The sequence below is a fragment of the Bicyclus anynana genome, chromosome 1, assembly GCF_947172395.1.
Source record: "Bicyclus anynana chromosome 1, ilBicAnyn1.1, whole genome shotgun sequence".
Lineage (NCBI taxonomy): Eukaryota > Metazoa > Arthropoda > Insecta > Lepidoptera > Nymphalidae > Bicyclus > Bicyclus anynana.
Window position 1 is genome coordinate 6,325,731 of NC_069083.1, and position 16,264 is coordinate 6,341,994.

The following is a 16,264-nucleotide window of genomic DNA, read 5'->3' on the forward strand; positions in this document are numbered from 1 at the left end:
TCCAGGCTATAAATTATCTCAATACCAAATTTCAGCTAATTCGGTTAAGTAGTCGAGGCGTGAAGGAGTAACAAACATTCATATCATCAAAATCATCAGTTTTCACAAATCTTGGGAAACGACATAGATTTTTTCGGGTTAAAAAGCAGCCTATGTATTAATCCAGAGTAAAATCAGTTTCAGCCAAATCGCTTCAGTAGTAGCGGCGTTAAAGAGTAATAAACATCCAGACATCCATACAAACTTACGCGTTTATAATATTAGTAGTAAATATACACATGATATGGCAGATCTATATCACAACAATAAAGTTATAATTATGTAGATACGTATATGTAATGCTCACCACTAAGGCTATTGTTCTTCATACACAGTTGATTCACCATCAAACAGAATTGAATGTATAAAACCACAGCACAAAGCCCTCGGGCGATATTTAATTCAAATTTCTTATTGAAGCTCATACCCGTGTATATTCATAACAGACACAAGTTGGGCTAATTCGGCGTTACGCCAGAATACCATCTAATTACAACCCACGCCGAGCGTAACCGAGCACAAATTAAAAATGATGACTGCGAGTTGAAATTCTGGAATTCGTTATAACAAAAGGAATAAGTTCGAGCCCGGATCGACCGGCCGACCGTCGGGCAGCTGCAATACTAAATTATGAGCATTTTTATCCCTCGACCGTCGGACCGAGAAACCGTACACCTGCCCGCGATTGACACCTACCCCATTATACAAAGACCGCGATAAGCAAAAAGAAATCTTAACAATAGCCCCCATGAGAACTTATTATTGGCCCCATACAAACGCATCCATTCAGTTTTTACATTTTCATACAATCCTGGCCATTAGCTGAGGCGTGTGGGCAGCGTAGGCTCGTAGCCAAATAAAATGTATTGTTAATCCTAACAAAACATCCAAGTGAACATCTTTATCGAGGAACGTCTCTATCACTGGCTATTGTTGTCGCGCATTCCCGACGCCGGAACAATGTTTTTAATCGGAATTTATTGCCAATTTCACGTAGTGTTTACCGAAATGTGACAGGACTGTAGGCGAAGGAATTACTTATTGTAATGAAATAATGGAGGCCCAGATTGAAAGCGTCCGATGAAAAGCGACGTTGTCGCGAGGAGGTCTGTTTGATGGTAATGATTTATGGCGACAGAGGAACGGCGCGATTTTCGCGCGTAAATGTTGAGAAAGATTAATGTGCCCGTGATTTTCGTCTAACAAAAAATATACCATTCCCTACAATTAATGATCCGCGTATCACTGTGTATCACACAATATGATTGATAGTGTCTTAATGAAACGAGTTATTACTGTAGTGGAATTAAAACTCGGGAGTGCAAACGAATTACTGACACAGACTGTTAGCTGGGAATGAAAAACTGGTAACCGCAGACGAAGCATGCAGACCGCGAAACTCGTTCGACTGCAATCATCTCGTGATATTATTCTATATTTAGAGTGGCGTTCGAGACTGGATTATCGAGGCTGCAAGGTGCAAACTGTCAGTCTCAGCAACACGCGCCGGCGACACTTACAATGGAATTCACAGACGTTGCAGGGGCACCCCCAGGGGATCATTCACCCGCTGAGTGTCAAATTCTCAAACAAATAGAGGTTAAATTCGACACTCAGCGGCTGAATGATCCCCTGGGGGTGCCTCTGCAACGTCTATAAATTCCACTGTTAAAGCATTCGCCTAAGAGCTCCCACAGACCTACAATACAATTCTAAATTAGCCGACCACTGGACGACTAAATTGCGTACTTTATAACATAGTTGGACAACTTTTTAATCATGCGTAATCGAAAGTTAACCTCGATTTTGATATAAACGATTTAGATGGAGCTGTGCGGGCTAATGCTATTTTTTTAATCTTTACAAGTAAGCCTTTGACTGCAATCTTACCTGATGGTAATGGCGCAATCTAAGATGGAAGCGGGCTAACTTGTTAGGCGTAGGATGAAAATCCACACCCATTTCGATTTCTACACGATATCGTACCGGAACGCTAAATCACTTGGACGTATTTGCCGGTAGGGTGGTACCTAACCACGGCCGAAGCCTCCCACCTGCCAGACCTGGACCAATTAAGAAAATCTCAATCGACCCACCCGGGAATCGAACCCAGGACCTCCGTCTTCTAAATCCACCGCGCATACTACAGCTCCACGGAAGCCGTCAAAACTTATAGCACAATATGTATATCATTAAACTTATTCATACGTACCAACTCAGTCAATTTAGAAATGTAGGTATGTCTGCGGGAGCTTTAATGGAACCATAAACGCATGGAATACAATGTACAGAAACAGCTTCGAAGAAATATAATAATAGTACGTTGGCAAACCTTGTCCATAATAAAAGGGTCACAAAACTGAGCCACGCGATATACTTAATATAAAATAAAAAAGTTACAAAGATGAACTCTTTAATGCATATAAAAATAAAACATGAAATAGAAATAAGTAATAAAAAAAATACAAAAGTAAAACTAGCAAAGCGGGCTTATCATTAAACACGATCTCACGACCAAAGAGCAGTGAAAGAATTTTTGCTAAAGAAAACGAATGGTAATAAAACAAACCACACAGACACACAAATAACAGATATATAATATAAACATACATGTATACTTTTCTACTAATATTATATAGAGGTAAAGTTTGTGGTATTGTAGTGGATAATCTTTAGATATTCAAAACCGATTAAGAAATTTATTTTACCACTAAAAAGTCAAATTATTTGCGAGTGCAATATGCTATATTTTATCCCCGTATTGTCACGGAAACGGGAACTACGCGGGTCAAACCACGGGGCGTCGGCTATAGATAATAATTACAAGAAGGGGCATTTATTAAGAACCTTTGTCCTTAAAAGGTTTCGAATTTACTTTTGCTTTCGGAAGATATTATCAATGGTGTAGAAGTATGTAGCCGTACACTTTGAATACGAATAATTAGGTATCTTGTCTAATCTAGGATTTGGGATGAAATGTGGACAGTACAACTATCTATATTAACACCACCAGTGTAACGAGATGTCCAATTTGTTATAATTACTCTGTCAGCGAACCATAACATCGACCGAAGAGATTTATTAGCACAACGATCTAAGCTAGCGACAAGATCTACTAGCTCAGCAATATTCGTTCCATTCTTGTTCCCGAGACGACAAAGTGTAGGCGATTACACCGAATGAGCGACCATAAATCACAAGCGAACAATAAATTCACGATTAAATAGATATTTTATTTGAATCTAAACGGGCGCCTTAATTTGTATGCATCAGCACGCGAAGCCTTCCTATCACGAAGTTATAATATCCGCTGGTATTAAAAAAAACATTGTTATTCTAGAAAATCACGTGCATCACTCATCCTGTCTAAAATCGGTCCTTTTAATCGCGTATGAGTCAAGAGTTTTTCATTCGCAACTCATGTTGCGGTCGCTTTTGGAATAATCGCGCAAGCCGTTTAATATTCTAAGAGACACAATGAGTTCCTTTTATTTTGAATTTTTCTTGTTATAGTGGAAGATCCTGTGTGGTCAGACCATCCTCATTTTATAAAAGTTAAAAGTTTCTAAGCTCCTACCATAGATAAATACGAAAGACATTGGAGTTTGGATGTTGATGGCTTTGAGAGGTAATAGCTTCAAGAGTCCTGATCTTTACTGGTCCAAATCATCATCTCCTTACCCTTATCCCACTCAAGTGGGTTCGGAAAAATATGTCAATCTTTTCCATTCGTCTCTATTACTCGTCAACTCATCATCTACTCCTTTTACACACATGTCCTCTTTCACACAATCCTACCATCTCTTCTTTGGCCTTCCTCTCTTCTTATGTCCTTCCACTTGCACGTTCAACATTTTTCTAGTAATATGACTTTCCTTCCTACGCATTACTCGTCCAAATATAAAACTTATTAGTTTTTTTTGATATTTTGTACGAGATATCAACAGTTACCGCGATGTAACTGGCGAAGTGATTGGCTACTGGGACTAGGGAAAAAATACGCTTTGTACCATTACAAAAACTCTTATTGTCTCAGGATAATTGAGGGTTTGTACCGTTTAAAACATGCTACCTTATAAAGCCTCAGCCTACCATGCTTACCTAAGGCAATAGCATGAGCTGACAAACTTTCAGCTTTTCTAAATCTCTGGCTGAGTTTGTTGAGCTTTGGAACCCTCGTAACTATAATTTCAAGTTTTGGAGTTTACCTTATCAGCGCTACGAGTATATAGTAAGTCTACCTTAAATTAATGTATTTTGACTTTAACTTTGTTAAATTCGGAAGATTTGGCTACCACAGTCTCCTATAGGCATTTTTATTGTTATTTTCCCGTGTCGTTTAGACATTCCGTCAGTCAGTCCGAGATAATTCAAATTAAATACACCTACCGCACGCAAGCTCCCCGTGAATGTTAAGAAGCGCACTCCCCCGATGGAATTGAAAATGAGCGTGGTTGATGTTTTGTTTTAATAAACTCACATATTTGCCTTCAAAGTAAAAGCTTTTTTATTTGATTTGTCGGCCGCGTAAACGAGTTCCATTTAAACATGGGGTTGGTGGGTTCGTTCTATTGTTTTCTTTGCGTAAATCTAAATATAACTAACAACTGTTTTGTACTTGAATGAAGTTGCTGTTTTTTCTACATATTATAATACTAAATGTTGTAAATTCTTAATTAAATTTAAAATTATGTGGGTACGGGACACATTTCGTAAATTATAACCATTGACAATTTACGATTCAATCAAAAGTCTTTATTTTCTTGATTGGTAGAATTTATTCATTAGGTGTAAATAATATCTGGGATGTTTTAAGTAATCAGGTGCAGGATTTATCATTAATTACGTAAAAAATCTGAAACTATTAACTGTTTAGCTGTAGACTATGGAAAATAATTATTTTCCGTGTGTCACGAACAGCGGGACGAGCGTGATGGTCGCCATTTTGAGAGCCGATAAGCCGATACTTAGGGACGATAAAGTCACCGATTAATCAGTTGTCTCTTAACACGTAACTTGATAGCGCAAATCGAAATTAATGGCGATGCCTCTATTGATATTAAAATCTAGAATACACAACTCCAAGTTAAAATTTGCAAAAGAACTAGAATCGAATAATAGATGAATCTTTAAATATTATTCAGTTTTATAGCAAAAATAATATAGGTACGTTTTTTTAATAAATAAAGTTGTTGCAAATACAGGTAATTGAATACTACAGTGACGTTATGTCAGCATCATAGTCATATTGATTTTTAACCTTTATATACGTTTAACTATAGCTCCGATTTTTAATGGTATTCATAAAATTTGTATATATTCTGTCTTCATCTAAATTAACCGAAGGTAATTTAACATCAGTTCTTGTTTACGCCAAAAATAACAATTCCGATAATAATTTTAGATTGAAATCCAAATGAAATAAGATAGAAAAAAGCTCTGAAGAAAGTTCAACCCATATAATACGTATTTTGAAACCATACTTTACTACAACCGTACACCATAATAAAGTAGTGATTCTGCAACAAGAGTTAATTAAATAATTCTAACTAAATAAAAGTAATGAATTAATGATGGAAAAAATCCGTCCGTCTTTAGATTTTTGTATATCAATGGGTGTCTCTCTTTTATTTTGGTCGTGTTACAGTGTAGAGATTTATGGTATAATTATATCAGGTAATTACAGTGGGATAAATGTTAGTGGTAGTTTGTTAGATTTACTGTGGCATATCACGCTAACAATAGGCCGGTGTCCTGTGCGCCAATCCCAGGTGCATTCGTTTTGCTCTTGTCGCGTTCTTGCCGGTCTAGACGTAATATCTTCCCGGGAACAATAATAGGTACGGACGCATCACATAATTTCAAATTCCTACGCCGGGTTTTGATGCAGATTCTGTGCGTATAATTACTTCGGTGTTTAGTTGGTTTTTTACTGTAAAATGAAGGAATGTATGATGTAGATAGCATCGGTATCTACAGCATACATAGGCTGTGTATCTAAAGTGAAATGTCTTGAATATTTTTCTACAAAACAATAGAAGTACGATTTAACTATTCAAAGGAACGTATGAACCTTTAAAACAACGGTTACAAGAATTTTTGTACGCCTACACGTATTTAGAAAGGTAAACGATAACTTTTATAACTATAACGTATCTAGCCAAATTTTCATTAAGATGGTTTTGGTTGTTTTAGTGTGATGCTACAAAAATCTACTTATTAATTAGATACATACATAAAGTTTAGTATAGTAACTTACACCAGTAAATATGACTGAAACTTTAAGAAATTTCAGTCATATTTACTGATATTATACCAAATTAACTTAATCAGTTGACTGATTTTAATAAATGTGGTCATCACTAACTCCAAGTTTCAGTAGTTAACACAAAGTTTGTTAAAATATTTAATACTAACGGACACCGGCGTGAAATTTAGTTTTTCACAAATCCCTCGGAAACCATGATTCTTCCGGGATGAAAAGCCTATGTGTTAATCCAGAGTAAAATCTATTTACATTCCAAGTTTCAGTAGTTGCGGGTGTTAAGCAGTAACAAACATCCATTCAAATATCCAAATAAACATCCATACAAATATCCATACAAACTTTCGTGTTATAATATTAGTAGGATTATCAACCAAAATTTGTACCTGAATTTTATTAAGCAGAATAATTAAAACTATGTAGACAAAGCTGAATCATAAGTACAAATTATTTTACATTTCTCTACTACTTAAAATATAGTCTGGTCTATATCGATCAAAAGCGTTAACGTTTTCTACGTTCTGTGATATCGATCGATCTAGGCGCACGTTATCAAATAATTATATGGCATGCCGGCTAACGTCAGTCCGCAAAGGTTTTAATTAAGTCGTATTGTTCAGCGGGCTGCGGCATGACTTTTAAAAAGTTTGGCCTTTGCCTTGCTCTATATCCTTTTGGCTCCCGCTTTATATTTATTTAGATGTTGTTTGAGAGTTAATATTTGATTTGAAAGTTAGGGAACGTACGGTTAAATTAAAGGAAGTGGACATTATTTTCAACATGTGCTTTATCTTTATTAATGAAATGGTTATGCTTAACCTTTACCTCCTGGAATTTGAGTGAGTGAAAATTCTTTGACCAATAGAAAGGCTATTTTAGCCCCTTATTTCCACGGGAACGGGAACTACGCGGGAGAAACTGCGGTGCGTCTTTTAATCTATATTAATATTATAAACAGGAAAGGTTTGATTGTATGTTTGTTTGTTTGCTTTGTTAGGCACTGTTGGAAAGCTACACTATCCCCGAGTGCTATAGGCCATATTTTATCCCCATATACCTCCAGGAACGGGATCTACACGGGTAAAACCGCAAGGCGCCTGCTAATAATTACTTAATAAACTACGAATATGCGAACATATCAATGATTGTATATGGAGTACGGGTAAGATTGTTTCTCAAAGGATCGAGTTATTTTGAGTATACTAGACAGTGATATATAATTACCCTTAGACTAGAATAGGTTCCTTATACCTATACTAAATATCACGTGTCTTAAACGGTAAAGGAAATCACCGTGAGGAAACCTGCATCCCAGAGAATTTTCTTAATAATCTGCGTATGTGAACTCTGCCAAAAACTCTGCCAAGACATTGAGCTCAGCAGTGAGCCGAAAATGGATTGAAAACGACGATACCTATACTAGTAGAGCTTATTATATAAGCAGGTATCTCATGTTAACGATCACAGAACGCAGTAGGACACGTTCCTAGCATTATCCTGCAAGGTGATGTTCTGTTATATAGGCGATGTATTATCACTTTATATCAGGTAGGCCATCTGCTTATTTCGTCTAAGTGTATTATTAAAATATTAAAAATAATTTGCATCAGAGCTTGTTTTTATATTTATAGAGTCTATCAATTTGTCTCTTTTACCAATTATTATCATTTGTGCAAAGATTAAGAAAAGAAAATCATAAAGAGCCCAAATTCGATGGAGTGCTTCTTGCCATTTTGCAACTTTATCATCATCTGACTAGCTTCCACAGGTACCATATTATCGCATTGTCACCAAACAAGCATTTATATTCAATTTCATTCACATTTAATTACATTTAATTTATTTCGATTTATTAATTTCATTATAATTAAACTGTTTCATTTTATGATTTATTAGTATAGATTGATTGATTGTAATTATTTAACAATTTAATCAATAGGACACTTGACGTAAATGTAATTTGTAATTTTATGTGTAGTTTAATTTAACCGGACAACAGACAACAATGCTGTATATTGTATATAGCTGGCGCCGCGCGGTTTCACCCGCGTGGTTCCCGTTCCCGTAGGAATACGGGGATAATATATAGCCTATAGCCTTTCTCGATAAATGGGCTATCTAACACTGAAAGAATTTTTCAAATCGAACCAGTAGTTCCTGAGATTAGCGCGTTCAATCAAACAAACAAACAAACTCTTCAGCATTATAATATTAGTATAGATACCTACAAAAGATGGCTTCGTCTAGCACTAGTACTTTTTAAGTTTACCTATGTATAGATTATTAATGTTTCTTGTGGTCATTGTTATATATTATTTATTTATTGTATATCAATAAATAAACAAGCAAGTATACCAAAATTGACTCCAATCGGAGATCAGGTAGTGGTTCTGAATAAGCTTCTAAGATTAGACACGTAAGTTCAAACAGGACAAGTTAAAAGAGACAATTTAGTTAATTTAACCAGATTTAACCGTCTAGTTTTTCTATAACAATATAAAACAAAAGGCTCCATTTTAAAACAACCGCTATCTATTTGATTTGTAAACAGGGCGATGCAAAAGGAAACAAAAGAGTTTTGGAAGTGAAAAAGTTTTGAACACAACAGCAGTCCCGTTATTCTATGAATGGATATTCGGACACGCGTCTATATTGATTTCATGTTTTGATATAGCAATCCGTTTTGACTGCCAGTTATTTTCTTGTAACAATGGTTTAATTTTTTTCGTGCCCCTCTTTGACGATGTTAATAGGTAATTGATTTTTATCGATTGAAATTGTTACTGCTGCAAACGTAATTGGATTGTTGTGTTTCTTTTAAATGTATTCCTTTTTTGAATTGTTGACGGCCTCCGTGGCGCAGTCGTATGCGCGGTGGATTTACAAAACGGAGGTCCTGGGTTCGATTCCCGGCTGGGCAGATTGAGATTTTCTTAATTTGTCCAGGTCTGGCTGGTGGCTTCGGCCGTGGCTAGGGACCACCCTACCAGCAAAGACGTACCGCCAAGTGATTTAGCGTTCCGGTACGATGCCGTGTAGAAACCGAAAGGGGTGTGGATTTTCATCCTCCTCCTAACGAGTTAGCCCGCTACCTTAGACTGCATCATCACTTACCATCAGGTGAGATTGTAGTCAAGGGCTAACTTGTAAAGAATCCCAACGCGAGAGCCAACATCTCCTGAGGATGCTTCGGTTTCAGGGTGAAACGTACGTAGAGAGTATTTTGTCTGACCTGAGTGATGTTGTCGCGTCGGCTTTTCGCGGATAATAGCAAAATAAATAAATTATTATATATTCATGACGAACTTTCGCAAAGTAACGCCAGCTCCTATCCAATCTCATTTATCGTTTTTTGAATAATTTCAAAATTTTATTCATAGCAGAGCTACGTGAAAATTTCGATCAAAAAGGTCACTGAAATGAGTCCCTATTTGGTTTGGAGTTTTCATAGTCATCTATTAACTTATTTTTAACCGACATCCCAAAAGGCGGAGTTTCTACGTTCGGCTGTATGTATGTTTCTTTTTATTACAATATACGTAGTCTCAGAAAATTTACCGTGTAGGTAGATGTGTGCTTCAAACTACAGTCAGGATGGTTAGTATGGCATGTATTAAATGTAAAAGCTTACAGAATAATTATTATTGATCTAAGTTCACATTTTATAAGAAATAATATAAATGACTCCAGCAGTACTTTACAAAAGTTTAAAGCTTGTTTAAACAAATGAATTTCAAAACCAAATAGAACAATCTATGAAGTTAAACGATCCAAGCATGAAAAGACTTCAACTTCTAATCTAATATGCCCGTTGAAAATCCACAATACCAGGGCTACGAACTAAGCGAGTTAAGTAAAAAGAGAACCTAATTCAAACTGCTAAACAAACAGCAACTGCAAGACGTACGCCAGACAAAAGTAAAATAAAACTGTGAAGGCGAATAACGTTCACGGCGCAGTGTTGCGGCGTTCAAATTGGTTTAGAGTGATCCGGCACTGCTTGGACTGAGGTTCCGCATATTTTTCATGTTATAATACTTCGTTTACAGACTGTGATACATATAATTTCGATTTAATATAATTTCCTGAGAATAACTTTAAGTCATCTGCCCATCTTAACTGTTCACGCCTATTCCTGCGTTTTACCAGTCAGAAACCGTTAAAGTCTATTTGCCAAAGAGTACTCGTACTTCGGCAGTGGTCCGCACCGGTCCATCGCCATTAATAATAATCTTATACAGCTAGTAGTAGAAGATTCCGTAACTTTATGTAATCTTTCGGTTTAATGTTCACCAAATGAATCACTATTCATAATACTGGACAAAAGAGTGTAACCGAAAATAATAAAGAGAGCCCTATGTCCTGGAGTGGACGTCCATCGGCTGATAATGATGACCAGAAGAGTATAAATACATCAAATTAGAGTATGCATTACCTCTAATAAAAATAAAAGATTGTGATAAAACGTACGAGTACTCATATTCACTCATAAGCATTTCATACCAGGTGTAAGCAACCCTAAAAATCAAAATTACAACCGAGGGAGACGGGCGCTCCATAAATTACACCTGTCCGATGAAATATAAAGTGATATTGTTTTAAGAGTGAGTTCCGTACTGGTGGCTGCGACGACGACCAGTCTGTATAGGCAAAGAGCTAGTAACAAAGATTTACTAAGGTATAGCTAACAATTTTATGGAATGATTTATGCTAGACCATAGCTGGCGCGAGTCGTGCCACGTACGAAGCGTGGACGAGGCACGGAATCAAAATTCACGAACGATTTATAAAAAGCAGTTGATGCACTGTTTGCTGTGTGCGTCCCGGACGAAACACGACCGTGCTTCGATGCCTGCAGAGATATAGATTTTAACCAACTTCTAGAAAGGAGGAGGTTCTACGTTCAGCTGTATGTATGTTTTTTGTATTGGGTACGTAGGTGCTCGCCCGACCATTTCATCATTAAATTTTAGTGTTTCAACTTAGTACTTGTATTTTCTTGGTCGGCTTCGGTGCCTGATTACGGCGATTGATGTGGCTTGCAGCTTTTTTTTATCTGTGAATCACCCTGTTATAACAAAACACGAGTGTATTTATTTAATTATTCGTTGCAAGTTATTGAAGCTTCCAATTTTCAATTGTCAATTAAGTACGGTATATTTTTATTTATTGATACGTAACCATTAATTCCATTAGCTATATGGAGCTTGGAGCCATTAGCCAGTAATCGAAAACATTAAATAAAAAACAATTTGGCAGACACTTTATACGATTTATAGCATCAGATGCCTACATCGAAATTGTAAAAACGCAGTAAAACTCATAAAAGAGCCGGAGGCTTGACCGAGATTCGTTTGTGATAACCAGCTGCCAGTTAAAATAATTCCCGCTCTATCTCGAAACGGGGATAAGAGATATTTTTAATAGACTTCATTCAAAAGATTTGTACTCGTTAAAATAGTTTGCGATGACTGACTCTCGGTCTAAAACTTGAAATTCCTATAGTTTTTGCGTCGGTAAAAACTGATATTCCACCGGCCGTATATTGAGATAATGCCGATCGTGATTGTACGTCTATCTCGGTTACTCTCAAGGGGTGCGAGGGAGTAGGAGTCGCTTCAGTCAGGGTAGGTTGAATCGCATTTTATGGTGAGTTGGCGGGTCGGCAGGTGTGCGCGATGCACCTGCGGCGCGGCGGCCGGGCCGTGAGAGACGAAGGACAACGAACCAGCTATTAAAATCGAACTGGGATGAGATCTGATAACAGATTTTATGGAGAAATGTTAGTACCAGTAAATTTTATTTCGGGCTTTATGTTATGAAAGTTTGGACAAATAAATAAGTAATGATGAGTGACTATAAAAAAAAATTTGACAGCCTCCGTGGTGCAGTGGTATGCGCGGTGGATTTACAAGACGGAGGTCCTGGGTTCGATCCCAATTGAGATCCCAATTGGCTGGGCCAATTGAGATTTTCTTAATTGGTCCAGGTCTGGCTGGTGGGAGGCTTCGGCCGTGGCTAGTTACCACCCTACCGACAAAGACGTACCGCCAAGCGATTAAGCGTTCCGGTACGATGTCGTGTAGAAACCGAAAGGAGTGTAGATTTTCATCCTCCTCCTAACAAGTTAGCCCGCTTCCATCTTGCATCACTGCATCATCACTTACCATCAGGTGAGATTGTAGTCAAGGGCTTACTTGTAATACATAGAACAACACGATAACTTGGCAGGCGTATCTCACCGGAAGGGTAAATATTAATCTTGCAATCTTCAAAACTTGATTTAACTGAACTAATTTAAAAAATATGAGATATAAACCGAATCAAAGACATCCTTCAGCTATAATTATTACCCCTTATTAAAGATTTCATAAATCGTTATTTTCCAAAAGGGAAATACGAAATTATATAACTTTGATTGGTTAGAATTTTGATTCATTCTTAAATCATAATGCCAAACGCTACAAAAAGTGCAAGTAACTTATTGTAGCGTTTGGCATTATGATTTAATTTTGAACAAATCAGAACATACACCGAATATTTCTTTGGCTTAATTCACAGCAAAAAGATTCCTTTTACCAAATATAATTTCCAGTATCCAAACATTCCGTTAACATCGGGCCCCAGAAATTACCGAACGTAGATTGAATGTAATTGCATGCGAATCGAAAATCAATTGGAATTCCTCCGTTCCTAACAACTTAACCAACTAGCAAGGCGTCTTAACGAGTATCCTAGATAAGAGCAGACACGCAAGCACTTCTAGCGGAACCGGCGTAATTTACCTAATGAAATGTGGAGAAACATGGAGCGTTTGACTAGATTCAGCGCGATAGACTGTTTATAAACTACCTAATTGTTAACAGAAGCATTTACAATTATTTGGAAGTTGGTATATGTATATTTACGGCCGCGTGGCGCAGTGGGTAGTGACCCTGCTTTCTGCATCCACGGTCGTGGGTTCGATTCCCACAGCTGGAAAATATTTCTGTGATGAGCATGGGTGTTTTCCAGTGTCTGTGTGTATTTATACATTATATAAGTATTTATATGTAGAATATAATTTTATATTAATATTATAATATCAACTATCTTAGCACCCATAACACAAGCTACTTTGTATGCTTACTTTGGGGCTAGATAGTCATGTGTATTGTTTACGTATATTTAAGTATATTTATTTATTTATTTATTTAATATACTCGCGTCATATTAAAGTGGGCAGATTATGTGCCTTTGAGTATATATATAGATATGTTTTTAACAAATTTCTTTACGATACTCGTAATATATAAGATTATATATCATAGAACATGACTATATATAATATACCTACCAAATCTATCTGCACTTTCCCTAAAATACTAGTATGAATAAGGATAAAAATTGTACTTTTCAAGCTTTCACCACGAATTATTTAATTTCGACGGTAAAGTAAAATATTAAATGTGTCTTCTACCTAAATTCGTATTCACTGTTCATGTAGATTTTTCGGTATTTTAAAATCCAGAATACCTTGGATTATATTATTTACAATCTATACTAATATTATAAAGCTGAAGAGTTTGTTTGTTTGTTTGATTGAACGCGCTAATCTCAGGAACTACTGGTCCGATTTGAAAAATTCTTTCAGGGTTAAATAGCCCATTTATCGAGGAAGGCTATAGGCTATATTTTATCCCGGTATTCCTACGGGGACGGGAACCGCGCGGTGTCTGCTAGTTTCTTTATAAAATGCAGTCGCGCAATATTTTATAAAGCCAGCTAAAGAACGATGTCAGTGGTAGCGCTTAATCCGTTTTAAATTGTAGAGTTAGCAAAGAGTTTTTAGGGCAATATGCTATTACTGCGGCTTGTTATTACTTTACTAGTGCCTTGCCCAGTGTTCGCATGGGCAGCAGAACATAATTATTAACACGTTCACTGCGGTTCGAAGTCAATTAACCTCGTAAAACACCACAACAAGTTTTAGTGCGAGGTCAAAAAACCTCGTATTGCACGATACGAGGTCAATTAACCTCGTATTGTTTTGGTAAAGTACTGAAAAATCAGTGACGCAGCGAACGTGTTAAAATGTACAATGACTTTGACTTTCACCAAATGAATCACTATCCATAATACTGGACAAAAAAGTATAACCGAAAATAATAAAAATTTATGAGCATGAATAGAGAGGCCTATGTCCTGGAGTGGACGTCCATCGGCTGATACATTATCATTACCAGTTATTTTTTTAGTTTATAATCGTTTATGAAAATTTAAAAAGAAAGAATACATTAATGAAAGTAAAAAAGAAAATATAACTAGATATTACATAATAATGTTATTTTACCTTTATTGAGATTTTTTTGATAAATTAGCCAATTTAAACATATCTTATATTTTCCTTTCCCAGACTAAGCAACTAGCCCAACTGGTTCAATAACAGGAACCTCACAAATTTAAGTATGGGCCTAAGGACCCATATTAACACCATAAATTACAATATAAACAATGAAATATCTATACAAAATTAAATTTAAAAAAAAGAAATTTCTGTTCACACTGTATGTTAGTTCAGTACGAGCTCGGAATGCTCCGCAAAAGGATTTAACAAGAATATACACTTCAGCGCGAAATGATTTTGTACATTTAAGCGCTTCTGTTGCCGACGGTACAAGTTTGCGGGTCGACATTAAGTAGGTACACACGCTCGGAAACTTCGTAAACACTATTTCTGAAAATTTCCTCGTGTCGTCTAATAAACTAAATTAAAAGTTAAAGCTCCTTTCAAACTGCGAAACAGGAACTAAGTAATTAAAATTTCGCCTCAGACACAATATTATACCTACCATGAGTGCCTCTTACCACGTATTTCACTTACAAATATTTACTTCTTTTTATTTCATAGTTTAGTAGGTAGTAATAAAAATATGAGACGGAGTGATTCTTGGTAGTGTCAGTAGGAGAAGCTCAACGAAAAGCATACTCACTTTGATCATACCAAACTTGTGTTGGTTAAAATCAATTGTTTAATATAAAAACCTTCATTAACATAAATAGAACAAGCAAATTATATTACTGACATTACTAAATGGCTTAGCAAGTGACCTCATAATCTAAAGTAACTTCAAAAACCTCTATTGAGAAAACCATAAACCATATCGTCCAGATATTATACCCAAATAAATATAGAACCTCATCGTAGCTAACCCTCAGGCACAAAGTAGTCTATCTAAAAAAAATATATGAGTATCAGTATATAGCTCGGGACAATAAAACTGATTATAAAGTAAGGTGTTAGTTAAGTTAGATATCGTATATTATTCACCAGCCCAGCACGAATACAAAGGAATAGAGACATAGGGAAATACAATTAATACCACTTATTGCAGGAAGAAGTCCAGACCCTCGTAAGGCACAAAATATTCCATTCCAAAGAACTCGACGAACTAAATGTTAATAGTAAGTATCGTCAAATAAATCAAATGCTTTACCATATTACTCAGTTAAGCAGCGGGAAGACGGATCCGGTTATACATGTAGTGGGTATATCCGGGCTCGGAAGAGGCGAATCTGTCCGGATATTGAATATTGATCGCACACCCTTAACCCTGATGTGTCGGTCGTTACCGGCTCCAGACACTGGCCCACTCGGCGATTATTCCATTTGAAAACAAAAGAATACCTTGCTATGCACTTTATAGTGAAAAATTAGAGATCTTTTTAGACGCTTTATATTAGCTTCACTTGTAACTATGTATGTAAGAAAATCTTGGAATCTTAATTTAACCCACTTCCCGGTTTTCGATTAGGATTAAATTTTGCACACGCTCTGAGTTCTGATGACAATACATGACTAGCTAAGAAATATCATTACAAATCCAATATGGCGGCCTCTCGAAGATGGCGGACTGGCTGTATAATATCAAATTAAAGGGTTTGCTTTTAGGAATACGAAAAAAATAGTCACGTGACTTA

General features: G+C 36.4%; 1 protein-coding gene across 7 annotated transcripts in view; it reads right to left on the reverse strand.

Moving 5' to 3' along the window:
• Positions 1-16,264, reverse strand: part of LOC112052131 (tsukushi) — a 115,846-nt gene that overhangs the window by 87,024 nt on the left and 12,558 nt on the right. For 4 of the 7 annotated variants that reach the window (XM_052882356.1, XM_052882349.1, XM_024091081.2 and 1 more), the window contains exon 1: positions 347-1,344. The exons of the other annotated variants lie outside the window; for them this stretch is intronic. The gene's annotated coding sequence lies outside the window, so the exon portion shown is untranslated. Of the gene's footprint in view, positions 1-346; positions 1,345-16,264 lie in introns of those variants that run through there. 7 annotated transcript variants of the gene reach the window in all.